General features: G+C 41.8%; 1 protein-coding gene, 1 long non-coding RNA gene and 9 other non-coding genes across 15 annotated transcripts in view; 5 read left to right on the forward strand and 6 right to left on the reverse strand.

Moving 5' to 3' along the window:
* Positions 1–5,660: 5,660 nt before the first annotated feature.
* On the forward strand, positions 5,661–5,766 carry Trnal-caa3 (transfer RNA leucine (anticodon CAA) 3). Its single transcript has 2 exons — positions 5,661–5,698; positions 5,721–5,766. It is a non-coding gene; the product is annotated as a tRNA-Leu (tRNA).
* A 411-nt stretch (positions 5,767–6,177) lies between these two features.
* Positions 6,178–6,249, reverse strand: Trnaq-cug10 (transfer RNA glutamine (anticodon CUG) 10). Its single transcript has one exon. It is a non-coding gene; the product is annotated as a tRNA-Gln (tRNA).
* Positions 6,250–7,216: 967 nt separating this feature from the next.
* LOC102547106 (uncharacterized) lies at positions 7,217–17,858 on the reverse strand. 3 transcript variants are annotated; one of them, XR_010059194.1, is made up of 4 exons: positions 17,527–17,858; positions 13,928–14,048; positions 10,971–11,144; positions 7,217–7,904 (listed from the first exon to the last, which is right to left on the reverse strand). It is a non-coding gene; the product is annotated as an uncharacterized LOC102547106 (long non-coding RNA). The 3 variants fall into 3 exon arrangements; XR_005495508.2 differs by lacking the exon at positions 7,217–7,904 and adding an exon at positions 9,264–9,526 and having other exon boundaries at positions 17,527–17,844; XR_361067.5 differs by lacking the exons at positions 7,217–7,904; positions 13,928–14,048 and adding an exon at positions 9,264–9,526 and having other exon boundaries at positions 17,527–17,835.
* Trnal-aag5 (transfer RNA leucine (anticodon AAG) 5) lies at positions 7,939–8,020 on the reverse strand. Its single transcript has one exon. It is a non-coding gene; the product is annotated as a tRNA-Leu (tRNA).
* On the reverse strand, positions 8,108–8,189 carry Trnal-aag6 (transfer RNA leucine (anticodon AAG) 6). The gene has a single exon. It is a non-coding gene; the product is annotated as a tRNA-Leu (tRNA).
* On the forward strand, positions 8,471–8,543 carry Trnam-cau11 (transfer RNA methionine (anticodon CAU) 11). The gene has a single exon. It is a non-coding gene; the product is annotated as a tRNA-Met (tRNA).
* On the forward strand, positions 10,039–10,111 carry Trnak-uuu6 (transfer RNA lysine (anticodon UUU) 6). Its single transcript has one exon. It is a non-coding gene; the product is annotated as a tRNA-Lys (tRNA).
* Trnam-cau12 (transfer RNA methionine (anticodon CAU) 12) lies at positions 10,528–10,600 on the reverse strand. Its single transcript has one exon. It is a non-coding gene; the product is annotated as a tRNA-Met (tRNA).
* Positions 14,890–14,962, reverse strand: Trnaf-gaa7 (transfer RNA phenylalanine (anticodon GAA) 7). Its single transcript has one exon. It is a non-coding gene; the product is annotated as a tRNA-Phe (tRNA).
* Positions 15,508–15,579, forward strand: Trnae-cuc9 (transfer RNA glutamic acid (anticodon CUC) 9). Its single transcript has one exon. It is a non-coding gene; the product is annotated as a tRNA-Glu (tRNA).
* Or2ad1 (olfactory receptor family 2 subfamily AD member 1) overlaps positions 16,348–26,683 on the forward strand; it is a 37,515-nt gene continuing 27,179 nt past the window's right edge. For all 3 annotated transcript variants that reach the window (XR_005495509.2, XR_010058834.1, XM_063276196.1), the window contains exon 1: positions 16,348–16,672. The gene's annotated coding sequence lies outside the window, so the exon portion shown is untranslated. The remainder of the gene's footprint in view (positions 16,673–26,683) is intronic.

Here is a 26,683-nt window from a genome sequence, read left to right on the forward strand (position 1 = left end):
TGTCCAGTGCATTGAACGGCATTGAGTAGAACCTAAAACTTGCTTGTTTCTGCCCAATTGAGAATTCTGCGACGACCCGAGGAGGTCTTGTAGGCTAGCTTCTTATCACAGAATAGATTTGCAGTTCTGTGCCCTGTCACTTCTGCCGTGGCCTTTCCTACTCTCCTTTGGGATTGACTCAGTGTCTGGACAGGGAATTTCTGTATCCAGAGCATCACTTCATTGGATTCTGCTCGGTTCTTTCCCTTGGGACAAGAAATCCGAGGCACTAACAAGTCTTGCTCACCCAAGCCTCCATTCTCCTACCTGCCCTTTTGAAACTCCAGGCTCAAATAATTCAGCACACTTCCAGTAAAAGGTAGAATGCTTGTCCTAGGCCACACCATAGTCTGTCTAGTCTGGTTCAAAACTGAAGTTGGAATTGAAAGTTCTACTCTCACTCCAGAAGGAAGAAGTACGTTTTGCAAGCTGGTGTGTAACTATGAAATGCAGATAGTAGATATGTGTTCTTAGGTTAGCAGTGCAGCTCTGGCGTTTAGCCTTGTCATCCAGGGCTCATGCTGCCTCTGCTTTCCTAACCTTGAGGTAGATGGCCTGGACAAACCGTTGGTAAGGTGAAGGAAGTAGGGGAAAGGGAAGCTTCCCTTCCCCTCCGTGATTGCTACTGGCCCTCTCCTTTCTCAAGTGATGACTATTTTCTCTTCATTCACTTCATTCGGTAGGCTTGTTGTACAGAGCTTTGTTGCTTAGTCGCCTACTCATTCCCAGCTTTTCTCAGCCTTAGAGGTCAGACCCAGGACCTTAAGTTAGGCAAATGCCCTTCAACAATTCCATCTACTCAGTTTTCATTTTTGTTCCTCCACCTCGACCTAAATTATTGCATACCCTACCTGTTTGCAATGATTTGGAAATGATTTAGATGAATAAAGCACTGCTGTGAATTTTTTATCAATTATGGTTGTCGCAGAAGCCTTGCTACTGTCTGACATTACCAAAAACTCTGAGCGCGGTGCAAAGTGGTGGATTCCCTTTGTCGGCAGGGCTTCTCCTTCTTTGACCTTGTCTGGGGAGCTTGGAAACCCCTCCACACAATCTGCCTGAAGAATGTCACGTAGCCTTGATGAGATCACAGGTGCAGCTTCCTGTCCAGCAAGCACCTAAGATTCCAGGAATGCCTTCTCATGCTAATGAGGCATCAGTGACCTTTGACCACCCTGGGTATTCCTACCTCTTCCTCAAAGCTATAGAATCCTTGGTTCACCTCCAGTAAAGTTGATCTGACTCTCCAAAGCTGACCCTGCAGTGTCATTTCCGTTGGTATTCACAGGCTCTCAGAAACCCTCTTCCTCCTGGGCTGCTGGAGAGTGACCCCAGGGAAACCCACATATGGTAACAATACCTAGTGTAGTTGCTAACTTTTATACACTTATGGGAACAAAATAACAATTCTGAATTGCTTAATCATCTAATAGGGGATGAGGATCCTTGATATATGAAGGACTAAAAATCAAAATTAGCGTACACGTTCAATACAAGAATACAAAAGTTTAAAAAAACCAAATCAGTAGTCAAATGAATTAATTGAACATACAATTCTCGAAAGAAGTACAAATGCCCAGTGTGCATGAGTGTGTGTGCACACAGATGCACACACACACACACACACACACACACCAATATCCAACATCTTTAGGCACCAGGGAAATAGAAATTAAAGCCACACTGGGTTCCATCTCCCACCGATCAAAATGGTGACATTGAGACTAAGCAACAGCAAATACTGACAAGGGATTGAAAGGGTGTCTTTATACGCTATTGGCTAGATGGTTAATGAGTACAGGAAATGACTCGAGTTCTCCCTGCTCCTGCCAAATTAAAAGTTGATCTATCTGTAATGCAACCTGCTCCTGGGTATAGTCACACAGAATGCATGGAGAGAATACCTATTCTTATTGATGCACTATTTGTGGTAGCCAAGACAGTAAATCAATCTAGGTGTCCATCAAGAGATGAATACATAAAGAAAATGTGATTCATATGCACAGCAGAATTTGATTTGCCTATAAAGAAGAATGAAATTATTTAAAGGTTATAACATTAAGCCAGACTGAAAAGATGTATGGCATATTTTCTCTTTAAGTGAAGACCAGGTTTTAAAAAAAATGAAGCGTCTGGGAGAAGATAGATAAAGGCACTTGCCATGAAAATTTGGCAACCTGAGAGTGGTGTTTTGAATGAGATGTTCCCCCATAGATTCATGTATTTGAAGACTTGATTCCCAGTTGGTGGTGCTGTTTGGAACAGGTTTAGAAGGTGTGGCCTTGTTGGAGGAAGTGTGTCACTAGAGGCTGGATTTGAGAGTTTGAAGATGGGCCATTTGCAGTTGCTCTCTCTTTGGGGTTATGCTGTTTACAATGTAAGGTGTCAGATTCTTTCTCTGTTTGCTGCCATGCTGTCCATACCACCAATGACAATACACTTCACACACACACACACAGACACACACAGACACACACAGACACACACAGACACACACACACACACACACACACACACACACACACACACACACACACACTGAGTCATCCTGAAGGCCCCTGGCTTAACCTGTGGGTACTAAACACACATGAGAAACTCGTCCCTGTGACTATAGAAGTAACTGAGGCTGAGTATGAACTCTCAGGCAAAATTTCTAACTGGGAAGAAAATGAGTCAAAGACAGGATCAACCCAGCTTTCAAGAAATCCACTTTTCCTACAGACCTGGGAAAGTGAAGGCATTTTATTGAGTTGTTACGGAGTCAGGTTTATTAGTCACGAGAATGGCTTTCTTCCCTTCAGTAAATTTCTTACTTAGGATTTTGGGAGATTTTTCCCATTTAGGATGCAAGTTAGTCTGTTCTCAGAGATATCCGGATAAGTCCCTGTATGTGGAGGATTCTTGTCTTGTGGTAAACACAGGGGTGGGTATAGGTACTGAAGACAGGAACTTGTGGGTGACAGGGTCCAAGGATTAAAGATGTGAGAGTCTGTTGTCTCTCACCCCATGTTTCCTCTTGTTGTGTTACTCTCTCTTCTATTATAGAATGACTTCTCTCTAGCTTCTCTCAGCAAGCCTCGGAATGTCTTGTTTTGCTTCACTATTGTGGGATTTTACATGCTTTAATTAGTTTGCTAAAGTAATTCTCCAGAAACTTCCCGAGAAGTACACATAACATTTTCTGAGTCTTGAAAAGGTTTAGGGCTGTTAAGGTGGGTAACAGTGCTTGCTTTCGTGCCTGGGTTTGATTTGTGTGACCCACATGGTAGGAAGGGGCACTGCCTCTGCACCCTTTGATTTCCCCATGCACATCATGGTATCAGCCCCTCTCTAAACAAAGAAATGTAATGAAAATGTCTATTTACATTTTATCAATAGTTTGACTTGATGTAGACTTCTAGACGTGATTGATCATGACTTGACATCTTGTCTACTCGTGTCTTAGTCAGGGTTTCTATTCCTGCACAAACATGACCAAGAAGCAGGTCGGGGAGGAAAGTGTTTACTCAGCTCACACTTCCACATTGCTGTTCATCACCAAAGGAAGTCAGGACTGGAGCTCACGCAGGGCAGGAAGCAGGAGCCGATGCAGAGGCCATGGAGGGATGTTATTTATTGGCTTGCTTTGTCTGGCTTGCTCAGCTTGCTCTTTTAGAACCCAAGACTACCAGCCCAGGGATGGCAACACCCACAATGGGCTGAGTCCTCCACCCTTGATCATTAGTTGAGAAAATGCCTTACAGCTGAGTCTCGCAGAGGCATTTCCTCAACGGAGAGGCTCCTTTCTCTGTGATAACTCTAGTTTGTGTCAAGTTGACACATAAAACTAGCTAATACAACTCAGAAGGCTGAGGTATGAAGGTCCAAGTTCCAGGAGTAACTAAGGCTTGCCTGTGTCACTTAGTGAGCAGAGTCTGAGTCAGGAGTGCACTAAGGAAGTGCCTGCATGGTGAGTCCTCAGGCTCTACCCCTAGGACTGCATCAGGAGACCTATCTGTGGATTTTTATTTTTATTTTTAATTTATAAGTCATTGATTTCCTGTCCTCTAGCTTTCAGTTTTGCTGTATTTAAAAAAAAGGAACACGTTTATATCTGAATTCTTTTTTTTTTTTTAAATTTGTTTATTTATTTCATGTGAATACCCTGTCTTCAGACCAGAAGAGGGCACCGGATCCCATTACAGATGGTTTTGAGCCACCATGTGGTTGCTGGGAATTGAACTCAGGACCTCTGGAAGGTCCGGCAGTCAGTGCCCTCAACCACTGGGCCATCTCCCCAGCCCTATATCTGAATTCTTTATCACTTCCTTTGCCTTTGTCTTTTTTTTCCTTACAAATACTGTTCTCTTCTTATGTCCTAATAAGCTTGCCTTGGAGGAGAGTGGAGGATGCATTTGATGGACCCTTCCATCTGGATATCTAAGGTCTTTGGTTTGGTAAACGACTCTTTTCTGTGATTTCACCTGTTCTTTCCCAAGAAGCCCCAGGTTTGAGGGCATACCTTCTATCATAGTTTAAAAAGGAGCTATTTATCAGCTCCGTTGTTTCATTCCCTACCCATTTTCTAGAAGATTTCTTCAACTTTATTTTGTAACTTCAAAACATTTTCTGCAACTGAACTATTAAAGAATTTCTTCTTCTTCTTTTACCTCCTGGAGGAGATGATGATGATTCCAATAATAAAAATAATAACTGCCGCCACCCCCCGACCCCCACAAAGTAACTGCGTTGTATTTTTTTCTTAAGTCATCTCCAGTCCCCTATTGTATTTATCTTTCTTTACTGTAGAAATGTTTTCACAAATACCTGCTTTCCCTTGGTGCTTGTTCATATTTAAGATTAGAAATGAAAACTCTTGATTCTGGTTGCTGTATAACATAGATATTCTTGGGGTCACGCTGATACCCAATCATTTCTTCGGAATACTTCATTTGTCGCTGTGTGTTGTTACTATGATACCAATTTCCAAAGATGCGCAGTTCCGTCTTTGCCTGAAGATGGTCTTGTCTCCCAAGTTTGTGGGAGCAGAGGGTCTGGGATTTGGGCTCTGCACTGACATTTCCTTCGTCTCTTGACTTTTTCCTTCCAATGTTTCCACCCTTTAATTTTTGATCTTGCCACTTTCTCTTACATGTGCAGTCACTTTTCATAGCGCAGGCTTCTGCCACTCTCTGGTTTACACAGCAGCCAGTGTTCATAAACAAGATTTCCTTGCTAATATAGTCTGTTCTGCTTCCCACTCCTGCTAACTGGGCGCTTTGGTACACCATCATGAAACAGAGCTGGAGCTACTTGTTCTTTCGTGACCCGGATGAACGGCTCTGAGCCAGACTGAGCTTGCAGGAAGGATTCTCAGGATTTCTGAACTCCGCCGCACTCTGGAAGGGCCAGGAACCGAGGCGATAAACGCTGAATTTCAGATAGGATTGGAGGGGGGAAAATCTAGAGTTGTTTTTTTTTTTTTAAATCTACGTACCTGATTAGATAGAAAAAATAATTTAGTTTACTTTACAGGGAATTGTATTTCTACGTCATAACTGAAACCTAAAGTACACATTCATTACAAATGCATACACATGCATTACAGCTGAAAGAATCATTAATTGACGTCTGAGCAGTGTGTCAGGATGGCCGAGTGGTCTAAGGCGCCAGACTCAAGCGTTGGCTTCTCTCATTGAGGGTTCTGGTCTCCGAATGGAGGCGTGGGTTCGAATCCCACTTCTGACAACTATACTTTTCTTACTCTCGCAGACAGGCGCGTTCCATTTTCTCTGCTAGCTTATTCCAGACCTTCATGAAGCTTATCCAACTAATCTTGTGCTGGAGCCTTAAAGATTCTTTTGCCACCAATCACCAACACACAGAACTGGGGACCCCTGTTGGAAAACGGGTTTGTAGCGGTAGTAAACTGCACGAACTGCTTGAATCTTGGGCGAATGGTGTGGAAAATTTGCACGAACTTCAATGACACAGATGACAGTTGAGTGTAGAGTTGACAGGGTCAGATCACCTGACTTTTTTGCACGACCAAGGCCATGAAGAGCTAAATGCAGGAATACAAAAGTAACTATTCACAGCATAGAATAAATGCGGAAGTTTAGCGAAACTGTTCACCATGTGAAACGAAGAAATGCAAAAAGGTTCCACCGAGATTTGAACTCGGATCGCTGGATTCAGAGTCCAGAGTGCTAACCATTACACCATGGAACCACCCTACCTATGGCGCTGGCTATACTCTCCATCTGCAAATCCTGATTTTAAAAAAAGTATTCTAAGGAAAGGAACATGGGTGTTATTTGAAACTGTTACAAATTTTCGTTTGTTTCACAACAACAAGCTACAAGTTTCGTTTGTTTGTTTCTCAGGAATGACTCATTTGTATCCTTGGTTTTTTTACTTATTTTCTCCTTGGGTTGTTTTTTTTCTTTGTGCAATTAATTTTCTTGGTTAGCAGGCAAATAAGTCGGCCTAATTGTGACATAATCATACAAAAAAGTTATTAAACTTTGTTCTTATTCCCTACTTCTCATCCCCCCTTCTTTCCCCCCCAAACCGTTTTCAATTTACTTTCACAGTAGATCTAAAGTCACGTCCTCTTGCTTTTTGCAAACGCGTGCTTGGTTTACAAATAGAAGGGAAACATGACTTTAAATAAAATGTCTATCCTCTTAATTGATATAATAGTAATTTTATAGGAGCAACTCACTTTTTCCGTGGAAAAGTTTCGCCTTCAGTGGGTGGACCACAGAAATGGCCACGTGGTCTGCACCGCGCCTCCTGTCCTGTTCTGCATCTCAGAGTCTGGCAGCGTCCAGAGCAGTCCCCGCGATTCGTGCTCTTTTTCCCCCCACCACGAAAGGCAAACTGGACGTTAGTTAGTCCTACCATTAGAAATTGAATGACTCTCCACTCCTCCGTGTGTTTGTGTGTGTGTGCGACTTGTCATGTGCAACTACTGCATGCCAGAAATTATCCAGTCAGCTGCAATCATGAGCTGCAACTTCTAAAATGCTTTTCCCTCAACACAAGGTAGCAGGTGCGAAGGCAGAGTCTTCCTTCCTGTTCTACAGTCCCATCTACAGTCCGCCTTGGCGGCTCTGATGAAGTTCACTTGGTGCGTGCAGCTTGGACGCGGAAAGCAAGGCAGGTGGTCTCCAGAAAGGAGAGAAGGCACTTATTGCATTGTTAATTAATTTATTTTTATTGAAAAATTTATACAATATATTTTGATCATTTTTGCTTCCTTTTGCAAGGCATTTCTTAGACACACACAGCTCAGATGAACGTGATTCAGGTTCAAAATGAAATGAGAAAGAAGTCTGTGGTGATGATGAAGACTTAGTTTTCGGTCTCCCGGATAGGAAAGAATCCACTTCTACAGTGCCCTAGGCCGATCTGTCTCTAGTTGCATGTCGACTCGGAAAGTGATGTTCCACAGTAATCCTTCATTCGTAGACTAAGGTAACAAGGAAGAACTGCAGAATCTACAGGATGTAGCCTATAGTCGGTGTGGAATATGTTGCTGGAGCATTTCTTGGAGTGGACATGCAGAGTTAGAGGAGTGAGTACCAGACACATTATGGGATTATTAACTGTTAATTGACGCAATTACTTGGGTGTGCAGTGGGTATGATATGTGTAACTGTTATCAGTAGCCTGGAAAAGCAGATGGTGGGAGAGGAGAATCCTGAATGATATTAGGGACCAAAAACTGCCCTGTCCCAAAAGAAAGTATTAGTTGGATTCAAACCCATGTCCCCAGAGAGACTAGAGCCTTAATCCAACGCCTTAGACCGCTCGACCACGCTACCTCCACACAGGATGTTTGGAACTATGAACAAAAGACGCACTTAGTTGAATAAAACCTGCAAAAAAAGAAAGAAAAAAAAATTAAGCTAGTGGCAGCGGTGGGATTCGAACCCACGCCTCCGAAGAGACTGGAGCCTTAATCCAGCGCCTTAGACCGCTCGGCCACGCTACCTCCACACGGGGTGTTTGGAACCATGAACAAAAGACCCACTTAGTTGAATAAAACCTGCAAAAAAATGAAAGAAAAAAATTAAGCTAGTGGCAGCGGTGGGATTCGAACCCACGCCTCCGAAGAGACTGGAGCCTTAATCCAGCGCCTTAGACCGCTCGGCCACGCTACCCCTACCATAGCTTATTTATGTCTTCTCTTCCTGGAGTAACATAACATCTCAGGCTCCTTTCTTTTGCACGCGGCTCTCTGCCTGGAGCTCTCATTCCGCACTCTATGGTCTAACGCAAAATCGCATGCTGTGTTCTGGCTTTGTAAATTAAAGCTTCGCAACAAAAGCTCTTTTAATTAATATTACATCAGAACTAAAACTACGAAACTAAAACTACAAAACGCTAAGACCAGCTCCAGTAACAGCATAACTATATAATCTGGGAACACTTAGCATTGGGCGCCTCCTTAGCGCAGTAGGCAGCGCGTCAGTCTCATAATCTGAAGGTCCTGAGTTCGAACCTCAGAGGGGGCAGCCAACACATTTTAAAACCTTTAATTTTAATTCCTATGAAGAGAATTGAGCTCATGTATACAGAGACCCAAAACTACCAATGAAGTAAAATAGGTAGTTTTGTTTGTGTAATATAGTGATCGGTTACAAAGTTATAAAATAGCGATTTTCACTAAGAGTTAAAAACACGACCAGCGTGGTGGAGCACTTCTATAATATTCCAACGTTCCGGAGGCAGAGGCAGGTGGATCTCTACAAGGTGAGTACCGAGGCCCAGTCTTTACAAACAGTTAAACTTACTTAATTTTCACCATCCGTACTATTGGAGCCAGGAGAATTTTCAGGTGCCTTTCAAATATGCTTGGCATTTGGTTATTACATAAACACTGGGGCAAGGCAACTGCCCTGCCCGGGTGTAAAAGAAAGGAAGGCCAGAGAGCCAATATGCAAGGAAAGATGTGTGTAAAGGCGGATTAAGGTGTAAGATATGTGTACTTGCCGGGTTGGTCCTTTAAACCATTCTTCTGGTATTGCTTATTATTGGATCACTTAGTCCCACTCATGATAGATACTCCTCGTCAAAAACGAAACAAAATTAAAATATAAAAATAAACCACGAACACTTATGGTCCATTCTCACCAGGCTAGGCTTTCGGTCTTGACAGAATTTCTAAGTCATCCAAACTGCAAGATTCAGGAAAAAGTCTAAAAGAGAAATAAGTAAGCGAGGAAGACAAATACTCTGGGTTAAGATTGTATTTTATATCCAGCTCTCGGTATCTCTCTGTGGAGCCAGAAATGTTCAGCAGGGGTTTGTTTGGTTTTCCGTACGCCCAGTATGCGCCAGGCACCATCTAATTCTGCATTCCTTGTCCATCTGTCCTCTCTCAGTTCCCGATCTGCCGTCCAATTCCCCGTCCTGTGGAGGGGCCTGGTGTCTACAAACCACACCTCGAAACTCCTTGGCCACAGGCTTTCCCCTTGAAGCCTGTCAATTAGACGAGCTATAGAGAGAATGACAGGTAGGAGAAAGGAGACCGACTTCATGTCTTTTGTTTGTTTTTTTCTTTCGTCTGTCAAACTGTCCTCACCATCATTCTATTTGTGTTCCCAAGAATAAGCTACTAGCGGCTGAAGCATTACCCCTGTTACTCCCAACCCTGGCCAGTGTTTAAAGCTCCTTAAAGTTGTGGGTCCCTTCCTTAGAAACCCTGACCTCTTCTGTAGCCCCCAAGCCCAACAAAGTAGCAAGCTATTTCCTGCAGTTACTTTCGCTACATTAACTTAATTGAGCGTTACTGTTTTCTAAGTCGGGCCTTGCTGTAAGGGGTGAAGATTTAACACTGAGCACCGCAGGAGAAAATTCTCTCTTGGAGTTTGCATTTCAGTGACAAATGACAGATAATAAAATTCTAAGTCAGTTGGCTAAACAAACGTAGACTAAAACTAAAGAAGAAAAAAAAAATTGGTTTTCCTGTATCTTTCTTTATTCATTCAAGAACACTCCCATGTAAGAGCCCGGATAGCTCAGTCGGTAGAGCATCAGACTTTTAATCTGAGGGTCCAGGGTTCAAGTCCCTGTTCGGGCGTCAGTGTTTTGAAACTTTCCCTGCTTTTGCCTCTGTTTAGCGAGGAAAGGTGATTTCCTCAACGAATAAACAAGGAAACGTGGTATTTTGGACAACTTTATTCAGCCAGATCTGTAAACCCACATCACATTATATATCGAGTGCATAGAGGTAACGAATTTTTGCATACAATTAAAAAGGAGGACTTCAGGTAAAATTCAATACTAGCTTTTCATCTATACGTCCTTCCCCCCTCCCCCCCCCCAATAAATTGAGTTGCTGGATAGAATGCTGTCTGAACAAGAAACGTGGGTAGTAGAGCTCTTTTCAACCGGAAAATAATGGCAACCAAGTCAACTTGTGAAATTCAGGAGGCAATTAGGAAACAGTTTGTAGTTTTTAATGTGAATACAGCCGGAAAAGTGAAGAAAAGAAGTTGCCCCCTCTGAGGCTCGAACTCAGGACCTTCAGATTATGAGACTGACGCGCTGCCTACTGCGCTAAGGAGGCAAGTGATTCTGAGCTCCAGAGATTTCACCTTAGTAACAAACATACATTATTTTTTTGGTCATGTTAGCCCAGATGGTGTTCCTAAATTCTTATATTTTTGGTTGTGAGCCTAGCCTTTAACGGCTGAGCTATCTCTCCAGCCCTCCTAAATTTTTTTTAACTACCCTGGCCCCGGAAATATCTGAAAGATTCAACAGCTCCCCAAACCTCAACTAGATTAAAAAAAATTATCGAGAGAGAGAGAGAGAGAGAGAGAGAGAGAGAGAGAGAGAGAGAGAGAGAGAGAGTCATTTTGCTCCCTTTCAGGACATATATGCAAGGGGTTGTGGTCTTAACAAAAGCATTTCCTCATCCAGTCATTCCTTCTTACCTCTTCACTGCACATCATCAAAAGATGACACTGCACTGCAAGGTCATCTTCCTATGTCCCACAGACTATTCAACACACTGCACGCAGTCTTCTTACTACTCTTAGGTCCAGGATTTCAAAGAGAGAGCTCAAAGCTTAACGAATAAACTGTTCTTTATACAAACTCTTGGAAATCTGTTAGGGTGAGAACAGGAAAAAGTGAAAACTCGAGTTACCCATATTTGCCTGGGGTTTGAGATGGTTCCACAATAGGATTTCTCGTTCTTAGTGTCTATCTCGAATTTGTAAACCGTTGAGTGTTTGGTTTTCTGCGTTAAGTGCAGAAGTTGGAGAAAACACAGAAACCATTTAAAATATTTCCCCTACCCCTGGAAAGCAAAGTGGTTTTATTGTCTTTGCCTCTGCTGCTGCTGAGGACCCTGGCTTTCCACTTATAAACTTTTACAAGTGTTACAAGTATTCCAGTGTACAAGGGTTACAAATCATGGATCTTCAGTGCCTAATGTTAGTGTGTGTAGTCCAGAGTGTATAGCCCAGTGGTTACCCATGTAATGTATGTTAACTGCTAGTTTGTATCAAGTAAGTGCTAGTTTGTATCAAGATTCTGATAGTTTATTTTTGAACTCTATGAATAGCATGACCATATTTTTCAAGAGTTCAGATAATGAAGAGGAGAAAGATTATCATGCAAATGCCAGCACCACCAACCAGACAACACTGGGAAACTCCAATTATCCTATTTAACAACAGACAGAACTGGATTAGGGAATAAATTATCAAAACGGAGCTAACTGTTCTTCATGGAAAGAAGAATTTAGATGTGGAAGCACATAGGAGCTCCTTCGAGGAACAAGTAGAATGAAAGGTTTATTAGAGTGGCTTACAGGCTGTGGTCCAGCTCGTTCGATAATGCTGTTCACCAATGAAAAGTCCAAGAATTCAGTAGTTGTTCAGTCCCCAAGAGTGGATGTCTCAGCTTGTCTTTAGTATATGCTGGAATCCTGAAGAAGCAGGCTCTAATGCCTGTGAAGGAATGGACTTGCTAGTGAGAGCAAGCAGCTAGGAGAGAGCAAGCTTCCTTCTTCCATGTCATTTTTATATGCTTCCAGACGGTGTAGCCCAGATCAAAGGTGGATCTTCCCCTCAAAAGGTTTGGACTGAAAATACAACTTCCCATCTCAAAAGATCCAGAGTAAAAGTAGGTCTTCTCATTTCAAACGATAAAGATTAAAATCTCTCATAGGTTTATCCAGTTGCCTGGATTTTAGTTAATCTAGATTTATTCAAGTTGACAACCAAGAGTAGCTTCTACAGGAAGAACAGCCACCACAGGGAAAACTGAAACTCACAGGTCCAGAATGAGTCAGACAGTAAACAGCAGACAATAAATATATCCCAAGCAGCATCATCGCTCAGTTGAAAGTAGCATTGGGCATTATAGATGAACAAATACTGTCTTAGGGCTTGTCCGAGCATGGTCTCAGTTGTAATAGAACACTATGAAGGCAGCATGGACAGGAAAGGTCTTATTTCACATAGCAGTTGTAGTGCATCATCCAGGGAAGTCAGGGCAAGAACGCAAGATGGAAACCTGCAGGCAGGAGCTGAAGCAGAAGCCATGAAAGGGTGTTGCTTACTGGCTGGTTCCCCTGACTTGCTCAACAGTTTTCTTACACCCCCCAGGACCACCTGCTCAGGGGTGGCGTCACCTGTAATGGCTGCAGCCTCCGATGCCGATTATTAATTAATCAAGACAATGGTTCACAGACTTGTCCCTAGGCAAGCCGGTGGGAACACTCTCTCCAGAAAACTTTACCCTTGTTCAATTGGCAGGAAACAAACACACACAAACACAAAACAGCCTGGACATAGCTCCCTGTGTTTGAGAGGTTGTAGTCCTTGGGGGAGGAAAAACTCAGGACATTTTCATGCCATAGGCTAGCCCCAGTGCAGATCTTATTTTGACATCAATCTCTTTGTCTATCAGGTCATGCATCAAATCAGAGCCATAGAAAAACAAAATGTTCCCTCTATCTTTTAAGTACTGATATTTGGGAAATGACCTTAGAAACCATCTTGATTAGTACAAACCCTTAGTGAAACCTTATGTATTGGTTAACTTCTTTTGTCAGCTTGACGGGGTTCAGAATCCCCTAAGATGGCTCACCTCTGGTATGTTTGTAAGTGAATTTCCAGAGATATTTAACTGTGGGTGGAAGACCTACCATGAATGTAGACAACTGGACAGAATAAACAGAAAAAAACCTGTCTCTTCCCATACCCAGGCTGTAGTTGGGGCTTGGCAGGAGCGCTTCGTGGAGCTGCTGTGTGTAGGGGGGTGGGCTGCTGTCATGTCTCCTCTGGTTCCCAGAAGTCTCCTGTCCCCACCCCACCGCTCTGCTGTCAGACCTGGCCGCTGGTGTACCCCCAGAACGCCCCTTGAGGCCCTGTCCAATCCTGTGAGGGTAAGAGCCCAGCTAAGTTCAGGCGTGACCGCGTAGAAAGGTAGCAGATGGACTACAAAGCCACCCCACATACCCAGCAGGATGAGGTTGGACCCTCATCCTGCAGCTGAGTGCCTTATCCTAAGGCAGAATTTAATACAGAATTTCCCCGAAGAGGAGACATAACTTGCCACGCTCAGATGTCAATCCAAACCCTGCACTTTATATAACAAATACAAGGCATACGTTTCTGCTTTGGCAAAAAGCTGATGTGCAGTCTTTGGCTGTAGTGGGTCATGAGCCCAGACTAGACCACACTGGTGAGGAGTGCCTAAGGCAGAGTCAATTTTGAAGTTTAGCAAATTCAAAGCCTCAGGCCATCTCCAGTTTGCCATTATGTTAAAAAAAAAAAAGTCCTAAATAAAGGAGATTCACAGAAATGATATTAGAAACAGTCACAGGTGTCGAATCCTGCTGTAACACAAAACAGAAGAGAGGAGTTACAATTATTACCTGTTTTGATTTTGAAACAGGGTCTTACTTTATAGCCCTGGTTAGTCTGGAATTAGCTCTGTAGACTGGGCTGGCCTTGAACTCACAAAGATCCTCCCTACCTCTTCTTCCTTGAAGGCTCCTGTCAACACAACCAGACACAAGTCTTATTTTTTTCCCTTTTAGGTTGTGAGTTTTAGTCTTTAACAGCAGAGCCTCGTATTTTTAAAGAAATTATGAACCATCTCTGCTTAAGCTGTTTTCTTGTGCTTTCATATCATTTATCTTCTTATTTTATTGTATAGCATTCTACTGTATTTGGGATAGGACAAGAGGGAACATTGGTATCAGGACTGTGACGCTGGACTATAGTTTTATAAGGTATTGTTACAAGAAGTAGTTAAGCAACAGAAATGAGACGTCTTTATTATTCTTGAAAATATATGTGAAATCATTCAAAGGAGAGAAATTAAGTAAAAATCAAAGTACAGGCCCTGAGAAGCAACTATTTCTAAAAAATTATAGTACTAAAGTGGTGAAATAGAATCACCATGGAAAACGTGGCGGGAGAGTTGAGTCTCTGCTTAACAAACAGTTGTTAATTGGCTTGCATCCCACTCAAATTAAACAGGGCCAAAAAAGAGCCACAACATGTGGAAACTGGAAAGTTGGTGGTCACGATTCAGTTGGACTGAATGGTAGGTAGCCTGTAGCTGAGTGTGACGTGACAAAGACATGAGAACTTGGGTTCGGTTCTGGCGTCTAAATATGGAGATGTAAACATTTTCTAGTCTGAAGGGGCCAGCGAGGATGAGAAGAATGTTGGCTTGATTTAAGCTTTTGAGATACTTTTATGCGAATAAAGAAGAGGTAAGTTCTGAGGAACAGATGTGTTGGAGAAAAAGATGCGTAACAGCTCAAAGCCTAAAGGAAGAGAGTAAATACAGAATTTTTTAAAGAAAACAGAACATGAAGAAAATAGCTGCCGAAACCCGGGATCGAACCAGGGACCTTTAGATCTTCAGTCTAACGCTCTCCCAACTGAGCTATTTCGGCCCCACCCTAGTGTGTTTTACGCTGAGTTCTAATGGCTTTATCACGTAGGTTCAGGTTGGGTGTGACTGGAGTGGTCACGCCTAACAGCGTTAGTTGACTAAGATTTTCGATGTTTGAACATCTTTCTGTATCATAAAGAGAAAAGCAAGGAGACAATTTAAATTATTCTTTTAAACTTTCCTTTTTTAGTGCCGGGAGTGGTGGTGCACACCTTTAAACCTAGCATTTGAGAGATGCAGGCAGGCGGATCTCTCTAAATTCAGGGCTAGGTAGAGTTACAGCTCAGGGCTGAGACACTATCTCAAGAAGTGCCTTAATGGTCTTATTAATATTTAATATAGCAACATGTAAATATACATTTTCTATATTGTATTCTGGGTCAATTCATACAGGGGAGCACCGACCCTATCGTACTCTTTCATGTCTTCTGGATTTGGTTTGCTACGATTTATAGTTAGTTAATTGAATAAAATTCAGCATGAGCATATCAAGTAGTTGTTTGCCCAATTCAGGTCTTAGGTCTTGCAGTAAGAGATCTTGCGAGTTCCCTGGTGGTCTAGTGGTTAGGATTCGGCGCTCTCACCGCCGCGGCCCGGGTTCGATTCCCGGTCAGGGAAGTAGGGCTTTTGTTATTCACAGACCTCGTTCAAACTTTTTGGTCAGAACACTAGAATTAATCGGTTTCATAAGTGAGCTTCATCTTTGTAATTAATTTACTTGTGCCATTCTAACTGAAAATTATCAGCTTATGCAACTTCGTAAATTTTAGAAATTTACTAATAATTATTTGTTCGTGTGAAGACCGAGATTTTAAATCTTTTGAATGCTCAAATGCTCTTGATAGAGGATTTCGGTTCTGTTGCCAGAACCCACGGGATATTTCTAACAGCCGGTTACTCCAGGGAATCCAACGCTTTCCTCTTTCCTCATGGGCACCAGACATCCACGCGGCGCACCGACAAGCATGCATGCAGAACAGTCATGTATTAAAATAAAATCAAAATAAATCTTATTACATTTATTTGTAGTATTTGTGCCTGAGTGTATGTATGCCCCACGTGTCCGCAGAGTTAGAGGCGGTCCGGAGCTGACTTGTAGGGGTGCTCCGGGAACGCAACCCACTAAAATAGCGACAAGTGTTCTTAATTGTTGGGTCATTGATTCACCCTCTCCCGGTTACTTTCCTTCTCCCCTCCCCATCTCTCTCCGGGTTTTAACATTAAAAAACTCATGTAATAGGGTGATTCACAGAGAAGAGAAATTTCGCAGAGCATTTTCCTGAGAAGCTGACTGTATTTGTACAGCGCGTGGTGAAGATAAATTGTAAAGGAGACAAGTGGGTACTTGAGGTGCTTCCCAAGGACTGAAAGTTTCCTGGTGGTTGGAGCAGGAGTCCCTTAAAAGTGTCGATTGGTAAAAAGCAGAAGGGTTCAAAATTTCTAGGGTCCTCTGGCACAAGAGAACTGTTTAAAATGCTTTAAGCCAGTTTTTCTAAAAGGAGGGCACATTGAATTCTCAGTGCGTCGTATTTAACTAGAATTCTAAGACATTTTATGTCAAGGGACCAGAATCAATCTCAAGCACCGGAGAACCTGGCGGAAATCACCCATTATGACATAAATCCCCTCAAAGAGAGACCCATCCTTGACTCTGATTGCTTCCCTCAAGTGACAGCAGCGATAATGTCTCCTTGCAGGAGGATAAAGAACGGTGAGAGCACCACTTTGAGCTGCTTTTGGCAGTTATGCATAGAGACAGGCAGTTGATTATAGTTTCTCTGGACACTCGGAACCAGAATTTAGTTATAAGCCTCCAGTAGCATACTCGTAACTGCATTCTGTAATCATTTGCCATTCCTGTTCAATTAGAAGTACTTGAGGTGATCCTGACTGGCTAGGATCAGGAGAAAGGGGGTCCAGGTGGTAGCATTGCGTTTTCCAAAGTGACCAGGCAAATAAACACTAGACCACCGAGCTAATGGATCCTTGATGCTCACTTGTTTATATGATCATATTCTCTGAAATTCTTTATTCATTTTTCTACTTGTCTACTTAACACCCTTTAAACAAAACAAACCAACAAAAAAACCAAACAAGCATACACTAGAGAGAAATCAGCTCTTGGATTGATGTTCTTAAGAGACAAGGAGCAGCTGATACAGCATTAAAATAAATAATGCCAGAAGACGGCACACTTGCTCCAGGTCGGTCGCCGAAGGTGGCTTTTGAAGTCTAGGGACTTGTGAGAAGCGTACGTTAGGCTGTTTGTGGGGAGATCACTGTTGAAAGGAAAGAAACGGGGCCGCGAAAGCTGGAGAGGTAGAGAGGTCAGAGTCACACGACAAGTGAAAACACATGGCTTCAGATTGACGGACAGGGCAAAAGTAGTTGAAAATCATATTGCTTTGGCTTTCCTGGGACTCCCCCCCACCCCCACCTTTTTATTCCTTAGTCGCTATCCTAATTTTCCTGGGAAATAACACCTTCTAAGTGCTGAGAAGGGTGCAGGGTGATACGTTGCTACTTAGGCCTATAGAAGGCCACATGAAGACAAAGCAGAGATACCTGTGGAAGATGAACTTGAAGGAGCTTGCAGACTTTTTTCCTGTTAGAAATGGACCTTTTCGTTTTATATCTTCCTTGACTGAGGGACTTAGACTCTTTTTAATTGAGTCAAATCTTTCATGTTCAAGGAACGAGGGGGTTGGGGGTGCAGAACTTTACTAATACAGATTACGTCATAACAGCGATTGTTCTTTTAAAGCATTGGAATCCTGCATTTTAAAGTGATCGGCCTTTGGCTTTCTGCCTGGTGGGAATTCTCTCGGTGAACTGATGAATCTTGAATGCTGCAGTGGGGTGGGCGATGGGATGCAGTGGCTTTTATTTTGCAAATCACAGGTCAAGGAGTTGTTTGCGTGCCTCCTTCCCCTTCCTGGGTGGTTAGGGATCGGAGGCCATTGGCGTTCTCTAGCACTTGTCAAATAGGGGACGGGGGAATGACGACACCCAGCGGGCCTTCAAGGAAATACTCTCGTGTGGTAGTAGTGTCCAAGCTATCTAAGGCACTGGATTTGGGATTGTAGGAAAAAAATCCTACCTCTGCAAGGTTTTCCTCTTTGTCAATGCGCCCCTCAGCCCCCTAGATTCCACTTCCTGTAATATGGTAATTATGGTAATATTTTCTGCTGTAGTTGCTTTTCTGTCGCTATGACAAGACATCATAAGTAAAGTATCTTATAAAAGAAAGCATTTAAGTTGGGGCTAACGGTTCCAGAGGGCTAGAGCCCACGATTATAATGGCAGCGAGCACAGAGCTAGAGCAATAGCTGAGAGCTAATATCTTCAGCCACAAGCACAAGGGGTGGAGGGAGGGGAGGAAGAAGGGCGATGAGAGGAGAGAAAGCCCATCTCCAGTGACACGCCTCCTCCAACAAGCCTCATCTCCTAACCCTTCCCAAACAGGTCCAGCAACTGGTGATGAAGTATTCAATCACATATGAGCTTATGAGGGGTCTTTCTCCTCTGAACCACCACTCTTTCTAATCATAAATTTGTGGGTGAAATAGTTCATTTCAGCAGTAATTGATGGGAATTATTTGATAATCAACTTTCCATCTATTATGTAATTCATGTATTACTATTATTATATATAATATATATTATATAATAACATTATGATTGTTATTGTTATTAAATTTTTTCAAGCATCTTTACTCTGAGTAGACTACAACTAGACTGCCACTCAAAGCCTACCCAGAGAGGTCTTTTTAATTATGGACTATAAATTCTCCCTTAGAGAACTCTGCTAACCTGTTAGTTCTGTATGGCAGCCCCCTTCTGTTGCTTCCTTTTCTATTCAGTCACTTCAGTGGTAACTTTGGAACTGGGAGAAGGATCTATCTATCTATCTATCTATCTATCTATCTATCTATCTATCTATCATCTATTATCTATCTATCTATCTATCTATCTATCTATCTATCTATCTATCTATCTATCAAGGCTGTAAGGGTCCAAAAACCACTGAAGGAAGACCCCAGACTCAGTTAGTATGCAAAGACAAAGAGTGTTTAATCTGCAGAGACAAACCAGCATGTAGGGGTCAACAGTTCTTTGAAATGGTAACCCCAGACAAAAGCATGAAAGTCTTCTTATAGGAAACTGGGGGAACTCTCTAGAAGGATTAGGTGATCTCAAATTTCACTGGTAGGTGCTAGGGGGTCACAGTGGTCAGCGGTCTGCATTCCTATGCCATGAACATTTAACCACAGGGTGAGGTAGGGCTGCCCAGCACAGATGGCCCATCCTGAATATTCTGTTTTTTGTTTGTTTTGATTCTTTTTAATACATTCTGGAAATTAAACTTCTGTCAGTTACATAGCTGGCAGATTCTTTTCTGTTCTGAGAACCCCCTTGCTCCACTGATTGTTTCTTTAGCTGTATAGAATCTATGTAATTTTATGAGGTTCTAGTTGCTAGTTTGCTGCTATTAATTTTTGGATAAAAGGAGTCTTGTTCAGAAAGTTCTTTACACACATTTCGTTTAGGGTATTGCCTATGCTTTCTTCTAAACAGTTTCCGTTTTCACATATTTAGATCCTTTTGGAGTTAGTTTGGTGCAAGGTGAGCGAGAAGAATCTAATTTCACTCTTCCACAAGTGGACATTCAGTTTTCCCACCATCATTTGTTGATGATCCTTTCTTTCCCCCAGTGCTTGGAATCTTCATCAACTATCAGATGGCTATAGTTACGTGTTTCATGTTTGGTTTTTCTATTTTGTTACTTTGGTCTGCATATCTATTTTTGTGCCAGCACCATATTGTTTTTACTACTACAGCTCTATAATATATTTTTAAGTCTGGAATGGTAATCACTCCAGTATTGTTCTCTACTGCCCCCCTCAGGATTGTTTTGGCTATCTAAGAAATCTGTGATTCCATATGAATTTTAGGATAATTTTTCTATTTATGCGAAGAATAAGATGGAAATTTTGCTTGGGATTGTGTTGAGTATATAAATGACTTTTGGTTGAATGGTTATCTTCACAACATTAATTCTGTTAACTCATGAGCATCGGATGTTTTTCCATTTTCTAGTATCTTCCTTAACTCTTTTTTCAAGATTTAAAGTTTATATTTAGACATGTCTCACTTGTTTGTATAGGTTTATGCTTAGATATTTAATTTTCTATCTCCTGAGAAGCTGGTGCAGGATCCTTATTCTTCCCATCCAGGTTAACTTCTCGGGCATCCCAGTGTTGGCAGTACCCTTTCCTTTTACCTATGCCCAAATGCCTGCCCCTCTGGTGGGCCAAGGTGTTTTTCCAGCAGCGAGCCCAGGAATGGACAGTCACAGGCTTCTGGTGATCAGTCCATCTTTGATCAGCTTCCTGAGCTGCTGACAGGAGTTGGCATTGGTGATTTCGTTGGTCTCATTGGGGTCCAACCAGACCTTCTTTTTACCACAGCACAGGACACTAGAGGCAAGTCTCTTCTGTAGCTTGAGCATACTCATGGCTGCAGATGCAGCAGCAAAAGGAAAGCACTTTCTAATTGTTTAATGGAGGCGCTTGGAGATGTAAATTTCTCCCATTGAATTTTTAATGTGTCCCAGAATTTTGTTATGTTGAATTTTCATTTTATTGTGTTCTAGAATTTTTTTTTACATTTATATTTTTTTTATTAACTTGAGTATTTCTTATATACATTTCGAGTGTTATTCCCTTTCCCTGTATCCGGGCAAACATCCCCCTCCCCGCTCCCCTTCATTATGGGTGTTCCCCTCCCAAACCTCCCCCCATTGCCGCCCTTCCCCCACCAGTCTAGTTCACTGGGGGTTCAGTCTTAGCAGGACCCAGGGCTTCCCCTTCCACTGGTGCTCTTACTAGGATATTCATTGCTACCTATGAGGTCAGAGTCCAGGGTCAGTCCATGTATAGTCTTTAGGTAGTGGCTTAGTCCCTGGAAGCTCTGGTTGCTTGGCATTGTTGTACATATGGGGTCTCGAGCCCCTTCAAGCTCTTCCAGTTCTTTCTCTGATTCCTTCAACGGGGGTCCTATTCTCAGTTCAGTGGTTTGCTGCTGGCATTCGCCTCTGTATTTGCTGTATTCTGGCTGTGTCTCTCAGGAGCGATCTACATTCGGCTCCTGTCGGTCTGCACTTCTTTGCTTCATCCATCTTGTTTAATTGGGTGGCTGTATATGTATGGGCCACATGTGGGGCAGGCTCTGAATGGGTGTTCCTTCAGTCTCTGTTTTAATCTTTGCCTCTCTCTTCCCTGCCAAGGGTATTCTTGTTCCCCTTTTAAAGAAGGAGTGAAGCATTCACATTTTGATCATCCGTCTTGAGTTTCATTTGTTCTAGGCATCTAGGGTAATTCAAGCATTTGGGCTAATAGCCACTTATCAATGAGTGCATACCATGTGTGTTTTTCTGTGATTGGGTTAGCTCATTCAGGATGATATTTTCCAGTTCCAACCATTTGCCTACGAATTTCATAAAGTCGTTGTTTTTGATAGCTGAGTAATATTCCATTGTGTAGATGTACCACATTTTCTGTATCCATTCCTCTGTTGAAGGGCATCTGGGTTCTTTCCAGCTTCTGGCTATTATAAATAAGGCTGCGATGAACATAGTGGAGCACGTGTCTTTTTTCTATGTTGGGGCATCTTTTGGGTATATGCCCAAGAGAGGTATAGCTGGATCCTCAGGCAGTTCAATGTCCAATTTTCTGAGGAACCTCCAGACTGATTTCCAGAATGGTTGTACCAGTATGCAATCCCACCAACAATGGAGGAGTGTTCCTCTTTCTCGGCATCCTCGCTAGCATCTGCTGTCACCTGAGTTTTTGATCTTAGCCATTCTGACTGGTGTGAGGTGAAATCTCAGGGTTGTTTTGATTTGCATTTCCCTTATGACTAAAGATGTTGAACATTTCTTTAGGTGTTTCTCAGCCATTCGGCATTCCTCAGCTGTGAATTCTTTGTTTAGCTCTGAGCCCCATTTTTTAATAGGGTTATTTGTCTCCCTGCGGTCTAACTTCTTGAGTTCTTTGTATATTTTGGATATAAGGCCTCTATCTGTTGTAGGATTGGTAACGATCTTTTCCCAATCTATTGGTTGCCAATTTGTCCTAACCACAGTGTCCTTTGCCTTACAGAAGCTTTGCAGTTTTATGAGATCCCATTTGTTGATTCTTGATCTTAGAGCATAAGCCATTGGTGTTTTGTTTAGGAAATTTTTTCCAGTGCCCATGTGTTCCAGATGCTTCCCTAGTTTTTCTTCTATTAGTTTGAGTGTATCAGGTTTGATGTGGAGGTCCTTGATCCACTTGGACTTAAGCTTTGTACAGGGTGATAAGCATGGATCGATCTGCATTCTTCTACATGTTGACCTCCAGTTGAACCAGCACCATTTGCTGAAAATGCTATCTTTTTTCCATTTCATGGTTTTGGCTCCTTTGTCAAAAATCAAGTGATCATAGGTGTGTGGGTTCATTTTTGGGTCTTCAATTCTATTCCATTGGTCTATCTGTCTGTCTCTGTACCAATACCATGCAGTTTTTATCACTATTGCTCTGTAATACTGCTTGAGTTCAGGGATAGTAATTCCCCCTGAAGTCCTTTTATTGTTGAGGATAGCTTTAGCTATCCTGGGTTTTTTGTTATTCCAGATGAATTTGCAAATTGTTCTGTCTAACTCTTTGAAGAAATGGATTGGTATTTTGATGGGGATTGCATTGAATCTGTAGATTGCTTTTGGTAAAATGGCCATTTTTACTATATTAATCCTGCCAATCCATGAGCATGGGAGATCTTTCCATCTTCTGAGGTCTTCTTCAATTTCTTTCCTCAGTGTCTTGAAGTTCTTATTGTACAGATCTTTTACTTGCTTGGTTAAAGTCACACCGAGGTACTTTATATTATTTGGGTCTATTATGAAGGGTGTCGTTTCCCTAATTTCTTTCTAGGCTTGTTTCTCTTTTGTATAGAGGAAGGCAACTGATTTATTTGAGTTAATTTTATACCCAGCCACTTTGCTGAAGTTGTCTATCAGCTTTAGTAGTTCTCTGGTGGAACTTTTGGGATCACTTAAATATACTATCATGTCATCTGCAAATAGTGATATTTTGACCTCTTCTTTTCTGATCTGTATCCCCTTGATCTCCTTTTGTTGTCTGATTGCTCTGGCTAGAACTTCAAGAACTATATTGAATAAGTAGGGAGAGAGTGGGCAGCCTTGTCTAGTCCCTGATTTTAGTGGGATTGCTTCAAGTTTCTCTCCATTTAGTTTAATGTTAGCAACTGGTTTGCTGTATATGGCTTTTACTATGTTTAGGTATGGGCCTTGAATTCCTATTCTTTCCAGGACTTTTATCATGAGGGGTGTTGAATTTTGTCAAATGCTTTCTCAGCATCTAATGAAATGATCATGTGGTTCTGTTCTTTCAGTTTGTTTATATAATGGATCACGTTGATGGTTTTCCGTATATTAAACCATCCCTGCATGCCTGGGATGAAGCCTACTTGATCATGGTGGATGATTGTTTTGATGTGCTCTTGAATTCGGTTTGCCAGAATTTTATTGAGTATTTTTGCGTCGATATTCATAAGGGAAATTGGTCTGAAGTTCTCTTTCTTTGTTGTGTCTTTGTGTGGTTTAGGTATAAGAGTAATTGTGGCTTCGTAGAAGGAATTAGGTAGTGCTCCATCTGTTTCAATTTTGTGGAACAGTTTGGATAATATTGGTATGAGGTCTTCTATGAAGGTTTGATAGAATTCTGCACTAAACCCGTCTGGACCTGGGCTCTTTTTGGTTGGGAGACCTTTAATGACTGCTTCTATTTCCTTAGGAGTTATGGGGTTGTTTAACTGGTTTATCTGTTCCTGATTTAACTTCGATACCTGGTATCTGTCTAGGAAATTGTCCATTTCCTGAAGATCTTCAAGTTTTGTTGAATATAGGTTTTTATAGTAAGATCTGATGATTTTTTGAATTTCCTCTGAATCTGTAGTTATGTCTCCCTTTTCATTTCTGATTTTTTTAATTTGGACGCACTCTCTGTGTCCTCTCGTTAGTCTGGCTAAGGGTTTATCTATCTTGTTGATTTTCTCAAAGGACCAACTTTTGGTTCTGTCGATTCTTTCTATGGTCCTTTTTGTTTCTACTTGGTTCATTTCCGCTCTGAGTTTGATTATTTCCTGCCTTCTACTCCTCCTGGGTGTATTTGCTTCTTTTTGTTCTAGAGCTTTTTGGTGTGCTGTCAACCTGCTGACATATGCTCTTTCCTGTTTCTTTCTGCAGGCACTCAGCGCTATGAGTTTTCCTCTTAGCACAGCTTTCATTGTGTCCCATAAGTTTGGGTATGTTGTATCTTCATTTTCATTAAATTCTAAAAAGTTTTTAATTTCTTTCTTTATTTCTTCCTTGACCAGGTTATCATTGAGTAGAGCATTGTTCAATTTCCACGTATATGTGGGCATTCTTCCCTTATTGTTATTGAAGACCCGTTTTAGGCCGAGGTGGTCCGATAGCACGCATGGGATTATTTCTATCTTTCTGTACCTGTTGAGGCCCGTTTTTTGACCAATTATATGGTCAATTTTGGAGAAAGTACCATGAGGAGCTGAGAAGAAGGTATATCCTTTTGCTTTAGGATAGAATGTTCTATAAATATCCGTTAAGTCCATTTGGCTCATGACTTCTCTTAGTCTGTCTACATGTCTGTTTAATTTCTGTTTCCATGATCTGTCCATTGATGAGAGTGGTGTGTTGAAATCTCCCACTATTATTGTGTGAGGTGCAATGTGTGTTTTGAGCTTTAGTAAGGTTTCTTTTACGTATGTAGGTGCCCTTGTATTTGGGGCATAGATGTTTAGGATTGAGAGTTCATCTTGGTGGATTTTTCCTTTGATGAATATGAAGTGTCCTTCCTTATCTTTTTTGATGACTTTTAGTTGGAAATTGATTTTATTTGATATTAGAATGGCTACTCCAGCTTGCTTCTTCTGACCATTTGCTTGGAAAGTTGTTTTCCAGCCTTTCACTCTGAGGTAGTGTCTGTCTTTGTCTCTGAGGTGTGTTTCCTGTAGGCAGCAGAATGCCGGGTCCTCGTTGCGTATCCAGTTTGTTAATCTATGTCTTTTTATTGGGGAGTTGAGGCCATTGATATTGAGAGATATTAAGGAATAGTGATTATTGCTTCCCTTTATATTCATATTTGGATGTGAGGTTATGTTTGTGTGCTTTCATTCTCTTTGTTTTGTTGCCAAGACGATTAGTTTCTTGCTTCTTCTAGGGTATAGCTTGCCTCCTTATGTTGGGCTTTACCATTTATTATCCTTTGTAGTGCTGGATTTGTAGAAAGATATTGTGTAAATTTGGTTATGTCATGGAATATCTTGGGTTCTCCATCAATGTTAATTGAGAGTTTTGCTGGATACAGTAACCTGGGCTGGCATTTGTGTTCTCTTAGGGTCTGTATGACATCAGTCCAGGATCTTCTGCCCTTCATAGTTTCTGGCGAGAAGTCTGGTGTGATTCTGATAGGTCTCCCTTTATATGTTACTTGACCTTTTTCCCTTACTGCTTTTAATATTCTTTCTTTATTTTGTGCGTTTGGTGTTTTGACAATTATGTGACGTGAGGTGTTTCTTTTCTGGTCCAATCTATTTGGAGTTCTGTAGGCTTCTTGTATGTCTATGGGTATCTCTTTTTTTAGGTTAGCGAAGTTTTCTTCTATGATTTTGTTGAAGATATTTACTGGTCCTTTGAGCTGGGAGTCTTCATTCTCTTGTATACCTATTATCCTTAGGTTTGATCTTCTCATTGAGTCCTGGATTTCCTGTATGTTTTGGACCAGTAGCTTTTTCTGCTTTACATTATCTTTGACAGTTGAGTCAATGATTTCTATGGAATCTTCTGCTCCTGAGATTCTCTCTTCCATCTCTTGTATTCTGTTGGTGAAGCTTGTATCTACAGCTCCTTGTCTCTTCTTTTGGTTTTCTATATCCAGGGTTGTTTCCATGTGTTCTTTCTTGATTGCTTCTATTTCCATTTTTAATTCCTTCAACTGTTTGATTGTGTTTTCCTGTAATTCTTTCAGGGATTTTTGTGTCTCCTCTCTATGGGCTTCTACTTGTTTATTTATGTTTTCCTGGAATTCTTTCAGGGATTTTTGTGTCTCCTCTCTATGGGCTTCTACTTGTTCATTTATGTTTTCCTGGAATTCTTTCAGGGATTTTTGCGATTCTTTCAGGCATTTTTGCGATTCCTCTCTGTAGGCTTCTACTTGTTCTCTAAGGGAGTTCTTCATGTCTTTCTTGAAGTCCTCCAGCATCATGATCAAATATGATTTTGAAAATAGATCTTGCTTTTCTGGTGTGTTTGGATATTCCATGTTTGTTTTGATGGGAGAATTGGGCTCCGATGGTGCCATGTAGTCTTGGTTTCTGTTGCTTGGGTTCCTGCGCTTGCCTCTCGCCATCAGATTATCTCTAGTGTTACTTTGTTCTGCTATTTCTGACAGTGGCTAGACTGTCCTATAAGCCTGTGTGTCAGGAGTGCTGTAGACCTGTTTTCCTCTCTTTCAGTCAGTTATGGGGACAGAGTGTTCTGCTTTCGGGCGTGTAGTTTTTCCTCTCTACAGGTCTTCAGCTGTTCCTGTGGGCCTGTGTCTTGAGTTCACCAGGCACCTTTCTTGCAGCAGAAAATTTGGTC

Source organism: Rattus norvegicus, chromosome 17 (assembly GCF_036323735.1).
Source record: "Rattus norvegicus strain BN/NHsdMcwi chromosome 17, GRCr8, whole genome shotgun sequence".
NCBI lineage: Eukaryota > Metazoa > Chordata > Mammalia > Rodentia > Muridae > Rattus > Rattus norvegicus.